This window comes from Hyla sarda, chromosome 8 (assembly GCF_029499605.1).
Source record: "Hyla sarda isolate aHylSar1 chromosome 8, aHylSar1.hap1, whole genome shotgun sequence".
Classification (NCBI taxonomy): domain Eukaryota; kingdom Metazoa; phylum Chordata; class Amphibia; order Anura; family Hylidae; genus Hyla; species Hyla sarda.
In genome coordinates, this window is record NC_079196.1 from 197,514,033 (window position 1) to 197,536,853 (window position 22,821).

A 22,821-nucleotide genomic window follows, 5' to 3' on the forward strand; every position below is an offset into this window, starting at 1 on the left:
ATAAAGTAAAGGATCTAAAGTTCATGGTATTTGACCACATACCCCAATCAAAAAGAAGGAGAGATAGGTGTCATGACCAGGGGGTGGACAAAGAGCCCTAAGCTATCTCTAGAAACACACTCTCTGCCTACTTGCCCATCCACCCTAAATGGCGGATCGACAACTTGGAGCCAGTCCCTCCCTGTGCTAAATGCAATTGGCATAAAGGAACACAAATAATACCTTACATAGTCGGGGACAGGTTAAAAATATAACGGGAAAACAACCAAACAACTAGATAAAAGAGACAGGATATAAATATACAAACAGGGAAGGATATAGCGTACTAACATACAATTCAGGAACCGGAATCAAGATAAACAGCAGATAAGAATAAATTAACAAAACTACATATGGAATAAGTATTGTCATGACTGGGGGTGGACAAGGAGAGTGAGCCCTAAGCTGTCCCTAGAAACACTCTCTCTGCCTACTTGCCCATCTACCCCAAACGGCGAATCAACAACCACAGTGCCAGTCCCTTCCTGCGCTAAAGTGCATTGGGTATAAAGGTACACAAATACTACTGTACATTGTCGGGAAAAGGTCAGAAACATAATTAGAAAAGCAACCAAACAACCAGAGAAACCAGACAGGATATAAATATACAAATAGGGCAGGATATAGCATACTAACATACAGTTCAGAAACCAGAATCATGATAAACGGCAGATATGAATAAATGAACAAGACTAGATATGAAATAAGTATACAGCAGAAACCAGGAGATGCAGGGGATGAACAGATGAACTGAATGTAAAACACTAAACAGGTCAGTAAACATAGAACACTGTTCCCACTAGACACAGAACACTCTACACAAACAGATACTAGTTCAGAGGACACAGATCAGTGATAAAGTACAGAGGACCCTTTAGACCAATGGTAATGTACAGAGGACACTCTACACAGTAATCTTGAACACTATGATCAGTGCATGTACTAAAAACACTAAAGATCTGAAATCATCAATTTTACATCAATACTAATTTCAAATAGACTTCTAGCCAGCGGGCACCCTCCACGGTGTGATCAAGACACTGGCCTAGAAGGAAACAGAAATATAATACACAAAGCACTAGACTGAGAACAGGATGAGTCTGAAAAGACTCCACAAAACCAAACTCCACAACATGGAGGAATACAGGTCAGGACTCTAAATAGGAATACTAAATATAGAACACGGGTACAAGCAAAACTCACAGTGTGAACACAGACTAAGATATGACAAGGTACTAAGGCAAAACGGCCATACATAATCCTAAAAGCCGACAGATGTACTAAAAACCAAGCAGACTAAAATCTATCATAAACAGACATAATAACCATGGTAAAAACTCAGACAAATAAACATAGCAAAGGTAAAACAAATAACCACACCTGAGCAGTAATAGGGTAAGAGCACTAACTCTCCCAACTCTGGGAAAAATTAGCACAGAACTGTTCAGACATAAACAAAGTCTGAACAGGACCTAAAACAGACATTACAAGTATACAGCAGAAACCAGGAGATGCAGGGGATGAACAGTTGAACTGAATGTAAAACACTAAACAGGTCAGGAAACATAGAACACTGTTCACACTGGACACTAAACAAAGAACAACTAGACTCCCCTCTCCAAACATGGAGGGACATCAATACCAAAGCCAAATAGACTCGTAACCAGCATCACACTACACCATGTGATCAAGATACTGGCCTAGAAGGAAACAGAAATATAATACACGGAACACTGTATGGAGGAATACAGGTCAGAGTTCCAACAGAGCTCGGGTTTTAAAACCACACCCAAGCTGTCATTGGTTGAGAGCATTAAATCTTCCAACCCAAGGAAGAATTAGCACAGAAAACTGTTCAGGCAAAAACAAAGTCTGAGCAGGACCTAAAACAGAAAAATGCAAAAACACAAAGACAGACATTACAATAGGATTCTACTTTTCAAAAACGTGAACTTCAGTGGATCCACAGACTAGGTATTTTAAAACCACTAGGGCTTAATGTGGAGTTTAAAACCACAAATAAAATGACTAAATAGGTTCACCCTCTTGACACCGTGGGAATCCTGGCTATTTTATTATTAGTTGGGACGTTCTAATGACTTATACGGTTTTCTTCTTTTTGTCTCTTTTAGATGTGGAAAGGGGATATATGTGAACATCACCAACATTGCGGTTTAATTGCAATACGTGAGCTGTGGGTTTCCTATTTACTGGCTATACTATTTTCATTTTAGTATGCAAGGTCGTCATGATGTGAACTATGCATTACACTGGAGTGGAGGATGCTGCTCTGCCTGCCACAAGAAGTTTAGCCAGCCAGCATCTTTTTTTTTCCAGGACTAGAACCCTGGTTAAGCCCTACACCAAATCTGAAGCCCCTTAGCAGATTCACTGCTGATGTTAGGTAGGTCGTCATTGTGGCTCTCCATTGGAGGGCTGTAAGTCACTGCTCCCAACCTGTGGCCTTTGCAATACTAGAAATCTCAGCAATCACAGCTGTAAGAGCATGCTGGGAATGTAGTTATGCAAAAGCCTCGCGCTGTGGATCACATTTTCTTCTATACGAATACATCTTTACCATGTTCCATGGTTTCCACCCTAAGGTTCTAGAAGATGTTCTTGGACATAAACACCTATCACAGTTCCCAGTATCTCATTATTCCCTGGTCACATAAATGTCTTCTACAAGTCTAAATCTATTTACCAAGAAGCTTTGTCTCTGGCATCTGCCAGGGCTGGAAATAAATATGCATGCATGACTGATTAACCATTTACATGTTAGCATTTCATTTATCCAGCTAGGTTAAAAGGCTATCTTCTTGGAATACTCTCCAGAAGTCAAGTGGCTCAATTTAAAGGTCATTGCAGAGGAAATGCAAATGTTAACTAAGTCAATTAAAATGCATGGCAATCCCAGGTCTCAGAAGCGGTCCGGAGGCTCACTTTATGCATGGCAGCAGAGCTTCACAATGTTCCGAGGGAGAAAATTGCATGGAATAAAGAGGCAAAGGTAGTTATTTTCCTTGGCAAGTCAACCTGGCTGCGGCACCTTTAAGTGAACAGCGTTGTGTGCGGAGTGCTCCTATAATTAGCTGTAATCTATCTCGGTATGAAAAGAGTTTTGTTTATTGTTCTTCCTTGATTATCTCCTTCATTCCATATGACATCTGTGTACACGACTTGTCAAATCAGATGGCGCCATTATTCACACAGGAGCTGATTACACAAATACTCCGCTATTGTCATTCTCCATGACTGTAATTCTCAGGTTTTTATGCTTGTGCTTAACAATGATCTTCAATAACCTTCCGTAGACACATCAAGTCTAGATGGTAGAACTTCCAGAATTAACTGTTTGCCAATGAGATTAAAGCCTGTCCCTGTTTACCCCCACTTACTGTTTAGCATACGCTTGGCCTCCTGTCACCTTCTAAAGCTGACCATACAATGAGGCCTCCAAACTCTCCCCCGATGGCATGACCATCTCTCTGGAAGCAACATTCTCCCCTCTTCCCATTCAGAGACCCATGTGAACTCGACTTGGTCTGTAGAGGAAATTGGAAGAACCTTTGGCCAACAGCTAACTAAAATGTATGGCCAGCGTGATCCTTCTGGGACTCTAAATACAATGGGCAATTTATAATATTCATGGTATCTTATGCAGCAGAGGCACATGTGGCATCAATGCCCAGGTGTGACTGCTGTCTCTTCGTTCCCTATATCTACCCCATGCTCTCTATGGGGGAGATTTATCAAAACCTGTGCAAAGGAAAAGTTGCCCAGTTGCCCAGTTGCCCATAGCAACCAATCAGATCACTTTTTTCATTTTGCACAGGCCTTGTTAAAAATGAAAGAAGCGATCTGATTGGTTGCCATGGGCAACTGGGCAACTTTTCCTTTGCACAGGTTTTGATAAATCTCCCCCTATATGGTTTCCGTAGAGGTGTTTGGTAACTTCCTGGAACAATTCTGCCTAATCCCACCTTTTTGTACCAACAGCTTTTTATTGACCTACTTTAAACACAGAAATATACAATAAAATAGCCATAGACATAAATAATGTTTACCTCTGACAGATGGGTCAGATTAGCGACTAGACAATGAGGTTCATCAGAAGCCAATTCCATCCGAAGATCATCTTGGAGCACATCAAGTCAAGTTCAAATATGTCTAGTGATCTAACAAAGCTGTCGTCTACCATTGTTACGATGAATCAAAAAACATTGGAGGGAGCACTTTGGGATATGGTACATACACAAAGGGGAAACTTTGGCTACTTATCTATAGGTCCAGCATCATTAACATTCCTATTATACCCTAAAGTGCATGGAATATTGGGATGGAATATTGGGTACAATAGATACAACTTATTGAATTTGGCCTCACCATGTGGGATGACTATGGAACACCAGACATATGAACCCAGCCTTACTGCTCGGGTTTGTAATAGTTTTGGGACTCCTTTTACAAATCAGTCCTTTTGATGTTAATGTGGTAACTGGGTTCAACCATTGCAACAGATTACAAAGTGGTCACTTCCCCTGGTTGGCCCAAACACCAGCAGTAAGAACAAGGCTGTGGGGGATGAAGAATTGCTTCTGGTTCTGCATACCTTGTGAGGAAAAATCCAACTTGTCCAATCAGTGTACCTCCCAATACAAGGAAACCTTGATATTTTTTTTTTTTTATATACAAAGTGTCCAGAGCTTTGCTTTAGAAGGAAGAGTTTGCTCTCTAGTTCTACTTCTTTACTAAGAAGCACTGCATGACCTATAAGACTCGCTTTGCCAGCTTCGGTGCCTCCTCAAGGAGACATTTTACCTCCTCAGACCCATATTAAGGGCAGGACCACACGGAGCACATCCACAGCATATTTAATGCTGCAGATGCACCGGCGGCACAATCCCTCTGTTACTGCCGCCGGCGCATCCGCAGTGCGAAATACACTGCGGATGCGCCTGATTCATTTTCTTTTGCACAGTTTTTTGCTGTGACCTGGATTCCTGATCCTGAACGTGTGCCGCATGCCTTGACCTTCTTGCCAGATACTAACCCTAGCGTTTGACCCTGACTGCTGTTTTTTTCTCCTTGCCTGACTCCCTGGTGCCACACAGCAGTATCATCTGGTCTGCTGGGCCAGCTGTTACCCACACCAGGACCATGCTTGTGGAGCAACCTGGTGCCTGACAAGAAGCAGAAGTCCGACTTCAACATTCTAGAGTGGGGTAAAGGATGAGGACCTAGTGAATACTTAGACTTCTCTCTTGGGTGTGGCTTAAAGCCAAACTGGTTTGGTAGCACAGTGGGTCCACACCCTTTTGAAAGTTATTTCTTCTAAATACAACACCACACCTGTCCTCAGGTTGTGTTTGACATTACAACATGGCTCTATTCACTTAAATGGAATTGTTATACTACATCCAACCTAAAAACAAACGTGGTGCTGTTTGTAAAATAAATTAGCTCTGTTATCCTGGATAACGCCTTAAAAGGGGTACCCTGGCCCTAAGACATCTTATCCCCTATCCAAAAGATAGGGGATAAGATGTCTGACAGTGGGGGTCCTGCGCTGGGGACCCCCGCAATTATGAATTCAGCACCCACCTCTTTGAGCTGCAAGCTGCGCTGCCAGCACACAAACTGCTGGGTGCCAACCACGGGGCTGGAGTATCGTGACGTCACAGCAGTGTGAGCTGGCAGTGTGTCATGCAGCTCAAAGAGGTTGGTGCTGAATGCAAGATTGCAGGGGTCCCCAGCGGCGGGACCCCAGCTGTCTGGCATCTTATCCCTTTAAGATGACTTGATTTATTTACTCTTACAGATTCTAAATGGAGTTAAATGGGCACTGTCATCATCAAAAACTGTGGATATGTTGTACCTTTCTTATATACTTCATTAAAAAATGTATTTCATTTGTTATAGAAATCATGGCTAATAAAAAAAAAGACCACTAGGGGTCCCTATACCATCCAGAACACAATTCTGTCCAGCTGCAGCATCATCTTTGTCCCAGCTGAAGCACAGTCTAGGACAAAATCCAGTAAGTGAGGGCGGCACTAGCTCTCCTCTGTGCTCACTCCTGTCTTGTAGCATGAAAACAGAGAGGAGGGGGTTACAGAACAGCCAACAGTGATTGGATAAAGAGACCCAGCACATCAGACTCAGAGAGGAAGTGAATGCATGGTGAGATAGGGTGGGCTCATTGCTAGCCTCGGACATGCCCCTTCCTGAGCAGTGGATGTCAGAATGAGTGAGCAGCAGAGTAGAGGGATTTGTGAGCCAAATACAGAAGCTATACACCTAAAAAGACATGTAAAACATCTGCATGACCTAGTGAGTAACATATGGAAGCATTATTTTTTTCTGTGATATGACAGGCACACTTTAAGTTTAGGCCCATAGATTTCAATCACCAAAACAGCACACTACCACTTATATAAGTATGTGCACTACATATATATAGCCACCAAAAAACTTATATAAAAAGAATGCACAGTTGCCCATAGCAACCGATCAGATTGCTTCTTTCATTTTTGAAAAGGCTTCTGAAAAATTAAAGAAGTGATCTGATTGGTTGCTATGGGCAACTCAGCAACTTTTCCTCTGTACGGGTTTTGATAAATCTCCCCCCAAATTTTTTACCCAAAATGTATAGACTATCCATTACTCTTGATGTACATGACCATATGAAAATACTTAAATGAAAGTGGAATACATAAAGTATTTTTTAATTTTTTTGCCATGTAACTTGTGCCCAAAAAAGTCATCTTAGGTTTCCAAGTTCTACCTTATTGATTTTTTCCTGAGGAGCGAGGAAAGGTATTTCTACATTATATAGTTTGTTCAGCCGTATTGAATCCTCACATGTTCCGGGTCTGTGTCTGTTCGCAGTCCCACACTGAGAGGCTCAATAAAGCCCCCGTGTGCTATCGCATATGAACAGAATAAGAGGCCAAACTCCCAGTCTAGAGGACTGTGAGATCAAAGGAGAGAAGACGCACATCAAGTGGAACTCTCCGCCAGAGGTGGAAGAAGTTAATATATTAAAGGACTTAAAAAAAAAACACTTGTGCGAAACAGAATGCTCCACCAAATAAAGAGGTCGATGAAACGGATCTGGAAGACTTAGAACTGGTACTAAAGGGGGGCAGGCAGCGGGGTGGAAAACAAAAACCACATTAGAAAATAACCCGTAAGGGGGCTTCACGTTTTGTCGCTGCTTTTTATTCCAAGTTTAAAGCCAAATCATCCAAACTTGACCTCCCTTTATGACCTACTCCTCATATTGGCTTTAAAAACTGTGTAAAAACTCTATTAAGACATAATAAACTTTAGAATACCTAACTATTTGAAGGGTTGCACTATTTCATATTAGTGAATTCAACTAGAGAAAACACAGACATGGTCGCACATCCAAAACATGCACAATAATCTAAGGCTTCTCAGCAACATTCATTAAACTAACAGGTCGTTAGTGTACTTTATGATCATGAAGTGCAAGCCCACTAGCCACGTCACGGCCACCTGTAAGTAGTGGGTCCCTAGCATCCCTAGCATAAAATGGCGCAGCACTAAGGGGCGACCACCACTGCCCCAACATCAGTGCCCACAGGGGGAACAACCCAACTTGCAGAGCAGCCCCAATGCCACCTTAAAGGGGTACTCCGCCCCATAGACATCGTATCCTCTATTCAAAGGAAAGGGGATAAGATGTCAGGACTCGTGATCTCCTGGCTGTACCCAGCATTCGTTTAGGCCGTTTGGTGCAGAGCCGGAGGCTCGTGACATCACAGTCACGCCATGCTTGTGATGTCACGTCACGCCCCCTCAATGCAAGTCTATGGGAGTGGGCGTGGCGGCCGCCAAGCTCCCTCCCATAGACTTGCATTTAGGGGGCGTGGACGTTATGTCGCGAGTGGGGCGTGGCTGAGAAATCACAAGCCTCTGCCAGCATCGCCAGTCATCGGGCATGGGGTGCCGCAGCCGAGATCGTGGGCGTTCCTTGGATAGGGGATAAGATGTCTAGGGGTGGAGTACTCCTTTAAAGAAGCACTCTGGGTTGTTGGTTTTTGCCCATATCATGCTCACTCACCATCACTAGTCATACAGCGCCATTTCTTTTTTTTCCAGCACAATTGCATTCATGTGTTTTATAACTCTAATTTGGTCATGTGACCAAATCTGGCTCTCACAAAGTTACTGTGCTTAATGTGAGTGACAGGATGTCAGACCTTTTTTCTGACTTCATGTGGAGTACAAGATGACATCATAATCTACCAGATCCCTCCTACAAGCTCCCATCCCAGCTTTATCTACTATCTCTATGGGATCAGGGTATGTAGTAGTTATATACTTTCCCTCCAGCTCTATCTGTAAACTTCTGCTATCTCTATGGGATCAGTATATATAGTAATTATCCATCTCTCCTCCCAGCTCTATCTGTATACTGTTGCTGCTGCTATATTTTTGGGATCAGGCCATATAGTAGTTATACACCCTCCATCCCAGCTCTATCTGTTTACTGCTGCTGCTATCTATGGGATCAAGATAAAGTAGTTATACACCTCCTCTTCAGCTCTCTCTGTATACTGCACTAAAATGTGTAAAAAATGTGAACACAGCCCAAAGACTTTAAATCTTCAAAAAACACCTCAATTGCAGGTAAATAAATGTTCTCCACATGGCGATATTTCTCTAAAAACACATTTGAATAAGAAAATGCATGAAACTGCATGTAGTGTGAACTGACACCAACCAACTTGTGAGTCTAATGAGTTCACCTGGGTGATCTCCAGCACTGGAAGCCTGATGAGAAGACCAGGTGCAGTGATCAAACATCACACCAAAGCCTGAGGATTCATGGGAAATTAAGGCAGCATTAGAAATCCATAAGAGTGATTAAATTGCATCCAAAATGAAGCCTTTCCAATGCCTTCCACATCAGCTAACACAGGTAAGTACAAGGCATACATAAAAACCTCTACATTATTTTCTAATAATAACACATTCTGTACTATATAAGCACAGGAGTGCTTCTGTAGGTATTTTGTCAATATGCTTAAAGGGGTACTCCAGTGAAAACCTTTTTTCTTTTAAATCAACTGGTGGCAGAAAGTTAAACATATTTGTAAATTACTTATAATTACTTATTACTATTAAAAAATCCATAAGAGTGATTAAATTGCATCCAAAATGAAGCCTTTCCAATGCCTTCCACATCAGCTAACACAGGTAAGTACAAGGCATACATAAAAACCTCTACATTATTTTCTAATAATAACACATTCTGTACTATATAAGCACAGGAGTGCTTCTGTAGGTATTTTGTCAATATGCTTAAAGGGGTACTCCAGTGAAAACCTTTTTTCTTTTAAATCAACTGGTGGCAGAAAGTTAAACATATTTGTAAATTACTTATAATTACTTATTACTATTAAAAAATCTTAATCCTTCCTGTACTTATTTTATTAGCTGCTGAATACTACAGAGGAAATTCTTTTCTTTTTGGAATGCTCTCTGATGACATCACGAGCACAGTTCTCTCTGCTGATGTTATTATAATAATAATAATAACGCTGTATTTATTGTTGTCCTTAGTGGGATTTGAACCCAAGTCCCCAGCACTGCAAGGCAGCGGTGCTAACCACTGAGCCACCATGCTTCCCTTAGCATACATCTGCTATGCATCTGCTATCCATGGTTGCTAAAATGGACAGAGATGTCAGCAGAGAGCACTGTGTTCGTGATGTCATCAGTGTTCCAAAAAGAAAGGAATTTCCTCTGTAGCCTTCAGCAGCTAATAAGTACTGGAAGGATTAAGATTTTTTAATAGAAGTAATTTACCAATATGTTTAACTTTCTGCCACCAGTTGATTTAAAAGAAAAAAGGTTTTCACCGGAGCACCCCTTTAACCACTGGAGCTCCTTGTCTCTAAAATGCAATCTTGAGTTCCTTCCATCAAGAAACAACCCGTATCTAACGCAAAAGGACCACTTTACAAGTGTAATGATTGGTCCAGGTCCAATGGTGGAGGGAATGGGCAGCCCTGAAAGTCTTGGACAAAAGAGGATCACTGCTTGGTAGAGAAGAAGTTGAATGCCAATTATACACTTCTAAATCAGTCATTTTTAGGTTAATGATAGCTTTAAGCAGAGAGCACTGTGCTCGTGATGTCAGCAGAGAGCTCTGTGTTCCAAAAAGAAAAGAATTTCCTCTGTAGTATTCAGCAGCTAATAAGTACTGGAAGGATTAAGATTTTTTATTAGAAGTCATTTACAAATCTGTTTAACTTTCTGGCACCAGTTGATTAAAAAAAAAAAAGTTTTCCACCGGAGTACCCCTTTAACCCCTTCACGACGAGCGACGTACATGTACGGCGCCGCAAAGTGTCACTTGGCGCGCGGCGATGTCGCGGGGTTCCGGCAGCGGAAGGTCCCTACCTGGATCCCAGAGGGCGATCCTCCATGCGGGGATCCCCCACGTGCGGCGGCGGCGGCTTCCGGGTCCTGCTAGGTGAGTTGTTGCCTAGCAACATTGGGAGGGCCACAGTTTACAGTGGTCTCTAAACCGTGGCCCTCCAGATGTTGCATAACTACAACTCCCAGCATGCCAAGACAGCCTTATGCTGTTGCTGAATGCTGGGACTTGTAGTTTTGCAATATTTAGAGGGGTTCAGGTTGTAGATCACTAAGTGGTCTCAAACTGTAGCCCTCCAGATGTTGCAAAACTACAACTCTCAGCATGCCCAGACAGCAGTTTTCTGGCTGGGCATGCTGAGAGTTGTAGTTTTGCAACATCTGGAGGGCCACAGTTTTGAGACCACTGGACAGTGATTTACAACTTGAACCCCTCTAAATCTTGCAAAACTACAACTCCCAGCATTCAGGAACAGCATAAGGCTGTCTTGGCATGCTGGGAGTTGTACTTGCGTGCCTCCAGCCATTGCATAACTACATCTCCCAGCATGCCCTTCCGCAATCAGTACATGCTGGGAGTTGTAGTTTTGCAACAGCTGGAGGCACACTGGTTGGAAAATACTGAGTTAGGTCATAGAACCTAACTCAAGGTTTTCCAGCCAGTGTGCCTCCAGCTGTTGCAAAACTACAACTCCCAGCATGCATGGTCTGTCAGTGCATGCTGGGAGTTGTAGTTTTGACCCCCCTCCCGTGTGAATGTACAGGCTACATTCACACTGGCGGCAGATTACAGTGAGTTCCCCGCTACAAATTTGAGCTGCGGGAAATTTTTCGCCGCAGCTCGAAGCTCCTAGCGGGAGACTCAGTGTAATCCGCCGCCAGTGTGAATGTAACCTAAAAACACTACACTACACTAACATAAAATAAAGAGTAAAACACTACATATACACACATACACTGCCCCCCCACAACCCCCTTCCCCCAATAAAAATGAAAAACGTATTGTACGGCAGTGTTTCTAAGATGGAGCCTCCAGCTGTTGCAAAACGAAAACTCCCAGCATTTCTGGACAGTAATTGACTGTCCAGGCATGCTGGGAGTTTAGCAACAGCTGGAGGCACCCTGTTTGGGAATCACTGGCGTAGAATACCCCTATGTCAACCCCTATGCAAGTCCCTAATTCAGGCCTCAAATGCGCATGGCGCTCTCACTTTGGAGCCCTGTCGTATTTCAAGGCAACATAATAGGGTCACATATGGGGTATCGCCGTTCTCGGGAGAAATTGGCTAACAAATTTTGGGGGGCTTTTTCTCCTTTTACCCCTTATGAAAAGGAACAGTTGGGGTCTACACCAGCATGTTAGTGTAAAAAAATAATTTTTACACTAACATGCTGGTGTTGCCCTATACTTTTCATTTTCACAAGAGTTAAAAGGGAAAAAAACGCCCCCCCAAATTTGTAATGCAATTTCTCCCGAGTATGGAGATACCCCATATGTGGGCGCAAAGTGCTCTGGGGGCGCACAACAAGGCCCAGAAGGGAGAGTGCGCCATGTACATTTGAGGTGATTTGCACAGGGGTGGCTGATTGTTACAGCGGTTCTGACAAACGCAAAAAAAAAAAAAACACCCACATGTGACCCCATTTTGGAAACTACACCCCTCAAGGAATGTAATAAGGGGTGCAGCGAGAATTTACACCCCACAGGTGTCTGACGGATCTTTGGAACAGTGGTCCGTGAAAATGAAATTTTGCACAGCCCACTCTTCCAAAGATCTGTAAGACACCAGTGGGGGGGGGGGGGGTAAATGCTCACTGTACCCCTCATTATATTCTGTGAGGGGTCTAGTTTCCAAAATGGTATGCCATGTGGGGGTTATTTTGCTGCTCTGGCACCATAGGGGCTTCCTAAATGCGACATGCCCCCCGAGCAAAATTTGCTCTCAAAAAGCCAAATATGACGCCTTCTCTTCTGAGCATTGTAGTTCGCCCGCAGTGCACTTCAGGTCCACTTATGGGGTACCTCCATACTCAGAAGAGATGGGGTTACAAATTTTGGGGGGTCTTTTCTGCTATTAACCCTTTAAAAAATGTGAAATTTGGGGGAAAACCAACATTTTAGTGAATTATTATTTTTTTTTTTATATGCAAAAGCCGTGAAACACCTGTGGGGTATTAAGGCTCACTTTATTCCTTGTTATGTTCCTCAAGGGGTCTAGTTTCAAAAATGGTATGCCATGTGTTTTTTTTGGCTATTCTGGCACCATAGGGGCTTCCTAAATGCGACATGCCCCCCAAAAACCATTTCAGAAAAACGTACTCTCTAAAATCCCCTTGTCGCTCCTTCCCTTCTGAGCCCTCTACTGCGCCCGCCGAACACTTTACATAGACATATGAGGTGTGTCCTTACTCGAGAGAAATTGGGCTACAAATACAAGTATAAATTTTCTCCTTTTACCCCTTGTAAAAATTAAAAAATTGGGTCTACAAGAACATGCGAGTGTAAAAAATGAAGATTTTGAATTTTCTCCTTCACTTTGCTGCTTTTCCTGTGAAACACCTAAAGGGTTAAAACATTTACTGAATGTCATTTTGAATACTTTGGGGGGTGCAGTTTTTATAATGGGGTCATTTATGGGGTATTTCTAATATGAAGACCCTTCAAATCCACTTCAAACCTGAACTGGTCCCTGAAAAATTGCGAGTTTGAAAATTTTGTGAAAAATTGGAAAATTGCTGCAGAACTGTGAAGCCCTCTGGTGTCTTCCAAAAGTAAAAACACGTCAATTTTATGATGCAATCATAAAGTAGACATATTGTATATGTGAATCCAAAAAAAATTAATTTGGAATATCCATTTTCCTTACAAGCAGAGAGCTTCAAAGTTAGAAAAATGCAAAATTGTAATTTTTTTCATCAAATTTTGGGATTTTTCACCAAGAAAGGATGCAAGTTTCCACAAAAATTTACCACTATGTTAAAGTAGAATATGTCACGAAAAAACAATCTCAGAATCAGAATGATAACTAAAAGCATTCCAGAGTTATTAATGTTTAAAGTGACAGTGGTCAGATTTGCAAAAAAGGGCTTCGTCCTAGAGGTGAAAATGGGCTCCATCCTTAAGGGGTTAAAGGGGTACTCCACTTCCCAACATTTAGTTCAGAACACTGGGTGTGGGCTTCGTGGTCACCACGCCCCCTCATGACATCACGCCCCGCCCCTCACCACCACACCCCCTCCCATAGACTTGCATTGAGGGGACGGGGCATCATGAGGGGGCGTGGCGACCCTGAAGGCTGCACTTAGTGTTCGGAACTAAATGTTTTGATTGCTGGGGAGTGAAGTACCCTTTTAAAACTAAGGACAATGATTGGTTTAAGGTACAGAACCTTTTGTATTGGATGGTTAAGGTTGTGGTTGATTAAATCTGCACCAGATGAGGGGTAACACTTTGATACTTTAGAGTACAGTGACCCCCAACCTACGATGGCCCCGACATACGATCATTTCAACATACAATGGCCTCTCAGAGGCCATCACATGTTGAAGGCAGCATCAACATACGATGCTTTTGTATGTCGGGGCCATCGCACAAACGGCTATCCGGCAGCGCAGACTGCTTCAGCTGCCATTTACGGTGCCCCGTGTGGTCCGCTGACGATCACTTACTCCGGCGCGTCCTCTTCGGGATCCTCTGCATCATCAGCACTCTCCATCGTCGTCATCACGTCGCGCGCACACCATCCCGTAATCCAATAGGAGCGGCGTGCGTAATGATGTGATGGCGGCAACAGAGAGAGAAGATGCCGGGGAAGCAGAGGCTTACCGGAGCGTCGGGGACACCTCGGGGACGCGGCGACAGTGATGGAAGGCGACATCCAGGGCAGCGGTGACGAGCGGTGACGGTCCGGAGCGGCGGGGACAGGTGAGTACAACTTCCTCTACCTGTGGTCTTCAACCTGTGGACCTCCAGATGTTGCAAAACTACAACTCCCAGCATGCCCGGACAGCCAACGGCTGTCCGGGCATGCTGGGTGTTGTAGTTTTGCAACATCTGGAGGTCCGCAGGTTGTAGACCACTGTCCTATACTTTACATTCCACGGATCCCTCAACATACGATGGTTTCAACAAACGATGGTCCATTTGGAACGGATTACCATCGTCTGTTGAGGGACCACTGTATTTCCAATGGGCCCTTCTTCTTTTAGTACGGTCACAGCTTGAAGACTGGCATTAATACTCTTTAGAAAGCTGCGACCTGCAGTTTCCCAACTAGTTGCCCCATATAGTATATGAATAAGTCTGTGTGTCCCTGGTGTCCCAACAAAATAAGGGACTACACTATCCATCGACCCTAGTGGGAGATAAAGCTGTCCCTTATTATGGAGGAGAAGGCTAATGCTATGCATTATCTATAAATGCCATCTCTTTAACATCCCACATTATTTCCATAAGAAAACACATTAACATTTCATCCTCAACCCTTTGTTGTAAGGGTTAAATAATTCATCATCCGACGACTTTGGGGACGAAAAAGGCAGAGACTCAACAATTGTTGAAATTTCCTTTACGTAAAATGTTGCCCTCGGAAACAAAGACAGTTAAAAGATTCATAATTGTGGTTTTCGGTATCAGACGGCGACCGGCCGGGCGGATGCTGCTGAAGTTTAGATGTGGATCGAATGATCTGAACAAAAGACTGTGGCGTCTCAGAAACTCACCGGGTACGGCTTTGATCTCTCACACCCCCCCCCCCCCCCCCCCCCCCGCCCGATCTTCAGGGACATATCTGGTATTAAATAAGACGCGGCCCAGGAGATTCGCCATCCTAAGAATAGATCGTGTTTGCTGCTTTGCATTCACGGCACATGGCGGAGGGGTGGCATTTTATTACGGGGGTACACTCCATCGATACATTATGCACGCTTTGCGGTAATGATGTGCAGCGCATAAATGATGAAATGTCAGTTCATGTCGAAAATAAAAAAACTGGCCTACAGGCATTTTTTTTTTAGGAGTGAGACATTTTCCCGTCCTGTCGGGGAGGAAACGGACTGCGCAGCATTGTAGGCAAATTTGAATTCTCCAAACATATGGTGCATGAGGGGAAAAGTGCTTATTTGCTAATCTGGTTTTACTCTTGAAAGTCCCCTTTCTGGTAATATTTACTCTGGCTTAATAATAGCTCATTATTAGGCGGCAATTAGAACACTTCTAGCGAGCAATTGAGATGCTATCCTAATGAGCTGGGACTCGTAGCCAGGAAAGCTGACATTTCGCCTCTCAGACAAGGATGTTATTCTTCGTGCTGGTTCACACTGACCTGTCGCAAAAAAAAAGGCCTTTATCTACTTGGGAAAAAGGAGGCGCAACTTTAGGATCAAACAGAGAAAAAGTTATGCAATGTTCTTCATCATTTTTAAGATCACTGCTTGTTGTCAGTGAATGCCTGTTTGCATCTAGAGGCTGAAAACTTGACCATGTTCAGCTAACACACTGTGCTGTCCTTATTTCTGGTTTGTTTTGTTTTTTTACTGGAAAAAAAATCACAAAAAATGGCCAAACTGCCAAAATTTTTCCTGCGTTTTGACATTTATTTACATTTTTTGCTTTGTTTTTTTTTGCTTTGTTTTTTTATTTTTTATTTTTTTTATTTTAGTGGAAATTTTTTTGAGCTATATCCGGCTTTTTGCTGCTTTCAGAATGGCGATTTTGAGTAGAAAAAACACAAAAAAAAAATTTCAATGTTAACTGCGTTTTCTCCGTTTTTTTCCCTCCCATAGAAGGAAAGAGCATAGCAGAAAAAAACATAGTCTGAGCATGCCAGAAAAATGCAAATGAAGAGTGATACAAGTTTTTATGTGTCTAGCTTCTGTATTTGGCTCATAAATCCCTCTGTTCCGCTGCTCCCTCATTCTGACATCCACTGCTCAGGATGGGTAGTGTCTGTAGCAAGCACTGAGCCCGCCCTCACTCACCATTCATTCACTTCCTCTCTGAGTTTGCTGTGCTGTGCTGGGTCTCCTTATGCAAGCACTGCAGGCTGCTCTGTAACTCCCTCCCCCCTGCTGCAGTCTGATAGGACAGGAGTGAGCACAGAGAAGTGATAGTCCCGCCCTCACTTACTGGATTTTGTCCCTGCCTGTGCTTCAGCTGGGACAAAGATTATACTTCAGCCGGACAGAATTATGTTCTGGATGATATGGCGACCCCTAGTGGTCTTTTTTTTTATTTTATAAGCCATGATTTCTATAAAGAGGAGATCACATTTTCTTCTGAAGTATATTAGAAAGGTTAAAGGGGTACTCTGCCCCTAGACATCTTATCCCCTATCCAAAGGATAGGGGATAAGATGTCAGATCGCCTGGGTCCTGCCGCTGGGGACCCCCGCAATATAGCATGCAGCACCCACCTGTAACTGCTTCCCGAAATGCTGGAGGCTCTCAGGATAATTCCTCCGACTGCGGGGACGGAAGATCGTGATGGCACGCCCCGCCCCCTCAATGCAAGTCTATGGGAGGGGGCGTGACACCCCCTCCCATAGACTTGCATTGAGGGGGCAGGGCGGGACGTCACACGGGGACGGAGTCATGACGTTGCGATCTTCCGTCCCCGTGGTCGGGAGGAATCAGCCTGAGAGCCTCCAGCGCTTCCGGAAGCAGTTACAGGTGGGTGCTGCTTGCTATATTGCGGGGGTCCCCAGCGGCGGGACCCCGGCGATCTGACATCTTATCCTCTATCCTTTGGATAGGAGATAAGATGTCTAGGGGTGGAGTACCCCTTTAATGTTTTGTTAAGATGTACAACATATAACAAGTTTTTTATTCTGACATCCCAAAGGACATCCCAAAGGATAGGGGATAAGATGTTAGATCTCCGCGGTCCCGCTGCTGGGGACCCCTGGGATCTCGGCTGCAGCACCGCGCTATCATTACTGCACAGAGCGAGTTCGCTCTGTGCGTAATGACGGGCGATACAGGAGACGGAGCAGCGTGACGTCATGGCTCCACCCCTCGTGACACCACGGCCCGCCCTCTTAATGCAAGTCTATGGCAGGGGCGTGACGACCACCATGCCCCTTCCCATAGACTCGTATTGAGGGGGCGGGCCGTGACATCACGAGGGGTGGAGCCATGACATAACGATGCTCCGGCCCCTGTATTGCCCGTGCAGAGTGAACTCGCTCTTTGCAGTAATGACAGCAGGCTGCTGCAGCGGGAATCCCGGGGGACCGCGGCGATCTGACATCTTATCCCCTATCCATTGGATAGGGGATAAGATGTCTAGGGGCGGAGTACCCCTTTAAGCTTCACCTGAATTGCATGTCACTGTTATAACTTCACTACAGCGGACGCCCATTGGGTTAATACTGTTTTACTGTCACACTTCACTTAATAAGGTCACAATTGGAATAGATAGCAGCCTATTGATTGTCATATTGGTTATCACAGGCTCATTTGTCAACCAGAACCTGACTGGGGATATATAACAGTGCGACAAGAAGGTAAGACCGCGGTGTCAACATGTAATCTTCAATAAAATCCAAGCAGAAAGTAATAGATGAGTCTTCTCTATGGCATTAAAACCTGCGCTGCTTATACTGAATTTTGCTTTTATTAACTCAATAAATTGCAGTTTAAATCTTCCAGCCGTCTGTGAGAAGCTGTCATAATTCTGTTTATTACTACAGTGCAGTAAATGAAGTGATCTACGATGGTGGCTCCCGCATAACAGCATAAGAAGAGTGCGTAATTATATATACCAATATATTATTACATATACAAAGCTCTTAAGGGAACTGGAATTGTGCATCTATTAAGGAGGAATGATAACAATATTTATAATGGAACCGACTTAAAAGAGAATCCAGATCACAGACATTGTAGTAAATGTATTGCGCAGGATGGCGTTCTCTGATTTGTCTTAAATTATTAATATGTAATTACTAGCATTTTCTTATCAAAGGAATCTGGCTTCATTCTCTGACAGGCTGCGGAGGAAGGATGCCAAGATGAGATGCATGCGCCTAAACAAGAGGAATAACTCCGACAGCGAGAGTCAGAGATGCAAACAGGTAGCGAAGGTAACAAATATTCATTTGCTCGCTGGTGACTTCTAAAGGGTTCCAAACCATCAAAAAGGAGACAAACAACACACAAATTGTGGGGTTGTGCTGCTGACTGCCCTATGGAGGGGCACAGCAGACTTACATAAAAAATGGATCAATTACAGTGCAACGGGTAAGTATCACCACCTAGTCAGGGTGTGGGAATAAGGTGGGGGACAGAGGGGAGGACCAGGCTGGAGAATGGCCCCTACCTGCTGCACCCTATGCTATAGCCCTGACTCTATACCCTGAGCCTAGGGGGGGTGGACACCCTGATAAGGGCGGCCCTGCACAGGAACCTACCCCTAAAACGCTTCCTACAATGCCCTAAGGTACAGACTAATGTGTTGCCTATTTTTGATGAGACCTTCATCTGTCATTATAATGGTCACACTGAAATATTGCTATTTAGCATGTTAAATTTTTAACCCCTTAAGGACCGAGGGTTTTTACGTTTTTGCATTTTTGTTTTTTCCTCCTTGCCTTTAAAAAATCATCTCTTTCAATTTTGCACCTAAAAATCCATATGATGGCTTATTTTTTGCGCCACCAATTTCTACTTTGTAATGACATCGGTCATTTTGCCCAAAAATCTACGGCGTAACGGAAAAAAAAAATCATTGTGAGACAAAATTGAAAAAAAAAAACGCTGTTTTGTAACTTTTGGGGGCTTTCGTTTCTACTTAGTAAATTTTTCGGTAAAAATTACACCTTATCTTTATTCTGTAGGTCCACATGGTTAAAATGATACCCTACTTATATAGGTTTGATTTTGTCTTACCTCTGGAAAAAATCATAAATACATGCAGGAAAATTAATATGTTTAAAATTGTCATCTTCTGATCCCTATAACTTTTTTATTTTTCCGTGTATGGGGCGGTATGAGGGCACATTTTTTGTGCCGTGATCTGAAGTTTTTAGTGGTACCATTTTTGCATTGATAGGACTTATTGATCGCTTTTTATTCATTTTTCCATTATATTAAAAGTGACCAAAAATGCACTATTTTGGACGCTGGAATTTTTTTGCGCGTACGCCATTGACCGTGCGGTTTAATTAACAATATATTTTTATAATTCGGACATTTCCGCACGCGGCGATACCATATATGTTTATTTTTATTTTTATTTACACTGGTTTTTTTTTTTTTATGGGAAAAGGGGGTTGATTCAAACTTTTAATAGGGAAGGTGTTAAATGATCTTTATTCCCCTTTTTTTTTTTTTTTTTTTACTTTTTTTTTGCAATGTTATAGCTCCCATAGGGACCTATAACACTGCAGACACTGATCTTTTACATTGATCAATGGTTTCTCATAGGAAACCAGTGATCGATGATTCTGCCGCTTGACTGCTCATGCCTGGATCTCAGGCACTGAGCAGTCAATCAGCGATCGGACAGCGAGGAGGCAGGTAGGGATCCTCCGGCTGCCCTGTAAGCTGTTCAGGATGCTGCGATTTGCCGAGGCTATCCCGAACAGCTCCCTGAGCTAACCGGTTTGCTTTCACTTTCACTTTAGACGCGGCGTTCAACTTTGAACGCCGCTTCTAAAGGGTTAATAGCGCGCGGCACCACGATCAATGCCGCGCGCTATTAGCCACGGGCCCCGCGTTATGCCGTGGCCCCGCGTTATAGATTGGGAGTGGACTCATGACGTACCGGTACGTCATGTGTCCTTAAGGAGTTAAGGTTCAGGTAATTATTTGTATACTAATTAATGTCTTAGTGCATATTGGACTGTGGACAATTTTTTAACCTAGATTCCACATTCTTATATCAATCTTGTATCTAGAATATTCCATCAGTATACATAGACCTCTGCAATATACTACAGGGTGGGCCATTTATATGGATACACCTTAATAAAATGGGAATGGTTGGTGATATTAACTTCCTGTTTGTGGCACATTAGTATATGTGAGGGGGGAAACTTTTCAAGATGGGTGGTGACCATGGCGGCCATTTTGAAGTCGGCCATTTTGAATCCAACTTTTGTTTTTTCAATAGGAAGCGGATCATGTGACACATCAAACTTATTGGAAGTTTCACAAGAAAAACGATGATGTGCTTGGTTTTAACGTAACTTTATTCTTTCATGAGTTATTTACAAGTTTCTGACAACTTATAAAATGTGTTCAATGTGCTGCCCATTGTGTTGGATTGTCAATGCAACCCTCTTCTCTATATACTGCTATATACTACTATATACACCGCAGGAGAAATGCTAGCACAGGCTTCCAGTATCCGTATACACTGCTATATACTAGTATATACACCGCAGGAGAAATGCTAGCACAGGCTTCCAGTATCCGTATACACTGCTATATACTACTATATACACCGCAGGAGAAATGCTAGCACAGGCTTCCAGTATCCATATACACTGCTATATACTACTATATACACCGCAGGAGAAATGCCAGCACAGGCTTCCAGTATCCGTATACACTGCTATATACTACTACATACACCGCAGGAGAAGTGCTAGCACAGGCTTCCAGTATCCGTATACACTGCTATATACTACTATATACACCGCAGGAGAAGTGCTAGCACAGGCTTCCAGTATCCGTATACACTGCTATATACTACTATATACACTGCAGGAGAAATGCTAGCACAGGCTTCCAGTATCCGTATACACTGCTATATACTACTATATACACCGCAGCAGAAATGCTAGCACAGGCTTCCAGTATCCGTATACACTGCTATATACTACTATATACACCGCAGGAGAAATGCTAGCACAGGCTTCCAGTATCCGTATACATTGCTATATACTACTATATACATCGCAGGAGAAATGCTAGCACAGGCTTCCAGTATCCGTATACACTGCTATATACTACTATATACACCGCAGGAGAAATGCTAGCACAGGCTTCCAGTATCCGTATACACTGCTATATACTACTATATACACCGCAGGAGAAATGTTAGCACAGGCTTCCAGTATCTGTATACACTGCTATATACTACTATATACACCGCAGGAGAAATGCTAGCCCAGGCTTCCAGTATCCATATACACTGCTATATACTACTATATACGCCGCAGGAGAAATGCTAGCACAGGCTTCCAGTATCCGTAGTTTCAGGTGCTGCAGAATGGGCAAAACAAAATTTGGAGCAGGACCCTCAGTTTACGCAGAAGATTTTGTTCAGTGATGAGGCAAACTTTTATGTGAATGGTGAAGTTAACAAACAAAACCCCCGCTATTGGTCTGACACTAACCCACATTGGATAGATCCCTTCAAGACTGTTGGGACACAAAAATTGATGGTATGGAGTGGTATATGGGGTACAATGATAGTGGGGCCATTCTTCATCAAAGGAAACCTCAAGGCCACTGGATATGCGAAATTGCTACATGATGATGTGTTTCCCTCTTTATGCACTGAAGCTGGAACGTTCCCTGAGTTTTTCCAGCAAGATGGTGACCACCACATTATGGGTGTCAGGTCCGAGCATTCCTAAATGAACAGTTTCCTGGAAAGTGGATTGGTCGTCGTGGGCCAGTTGAATGGCCCCCAAGGTCTCCCAATCGGACCCCCTTAGACTTTTATCTTTGGGGTGACCTGAAGGCAATTGTCTATGCTGTGAAGATACGAGATGTGCAGAACCTGAAACTACGGATACTGGAAGCCTGTGCTAGCATTTCTCCTGCCGTGTATATAGTAGTATATAGCAGTGTATATGGATACTGGAAGCCTGTGCTAGCATTTCTCCTGCGGTGTATATAGTAGTATATAAATAGCAGTGTATACGGATACTGGAAGCCTGTGCTAGCATTTCTCCTGCGGTGTTGCTATCAGTGTGTGTAGAGTGGGAGAAGAGGGTTGCATTGACAATCCAACACAATGGGCAGCACATTGAACACATTTTATAAGTGGTCAGAAACTTGTAAATAACTCATAAAAGAATAAAGTTACGTTAAAACCAAGCACATCATTGTTTTTCTTGTGAAATTCCCAATAAGTTTGGGAATCACATGACCCTCTTCCTATTGAAAAAACAAAAGTTGGATTCAAAATGGCCAACTTCAAAATGGCGGCCATGGTCACCACCCGTCTTGAAAAGTTTCCCCCCTCACATATACTAATGTGCCACAAACAGGTTAATATCACCAACCATTCCCATTTTATTAAGTTGTATCCATATAAATGGCCCACCCTGTACTATTGACTGTTTCTTATTCTAACATTTATACTAAATTATGTTTGGAGTACTGGGTACTCATATATATTGTTCTAGC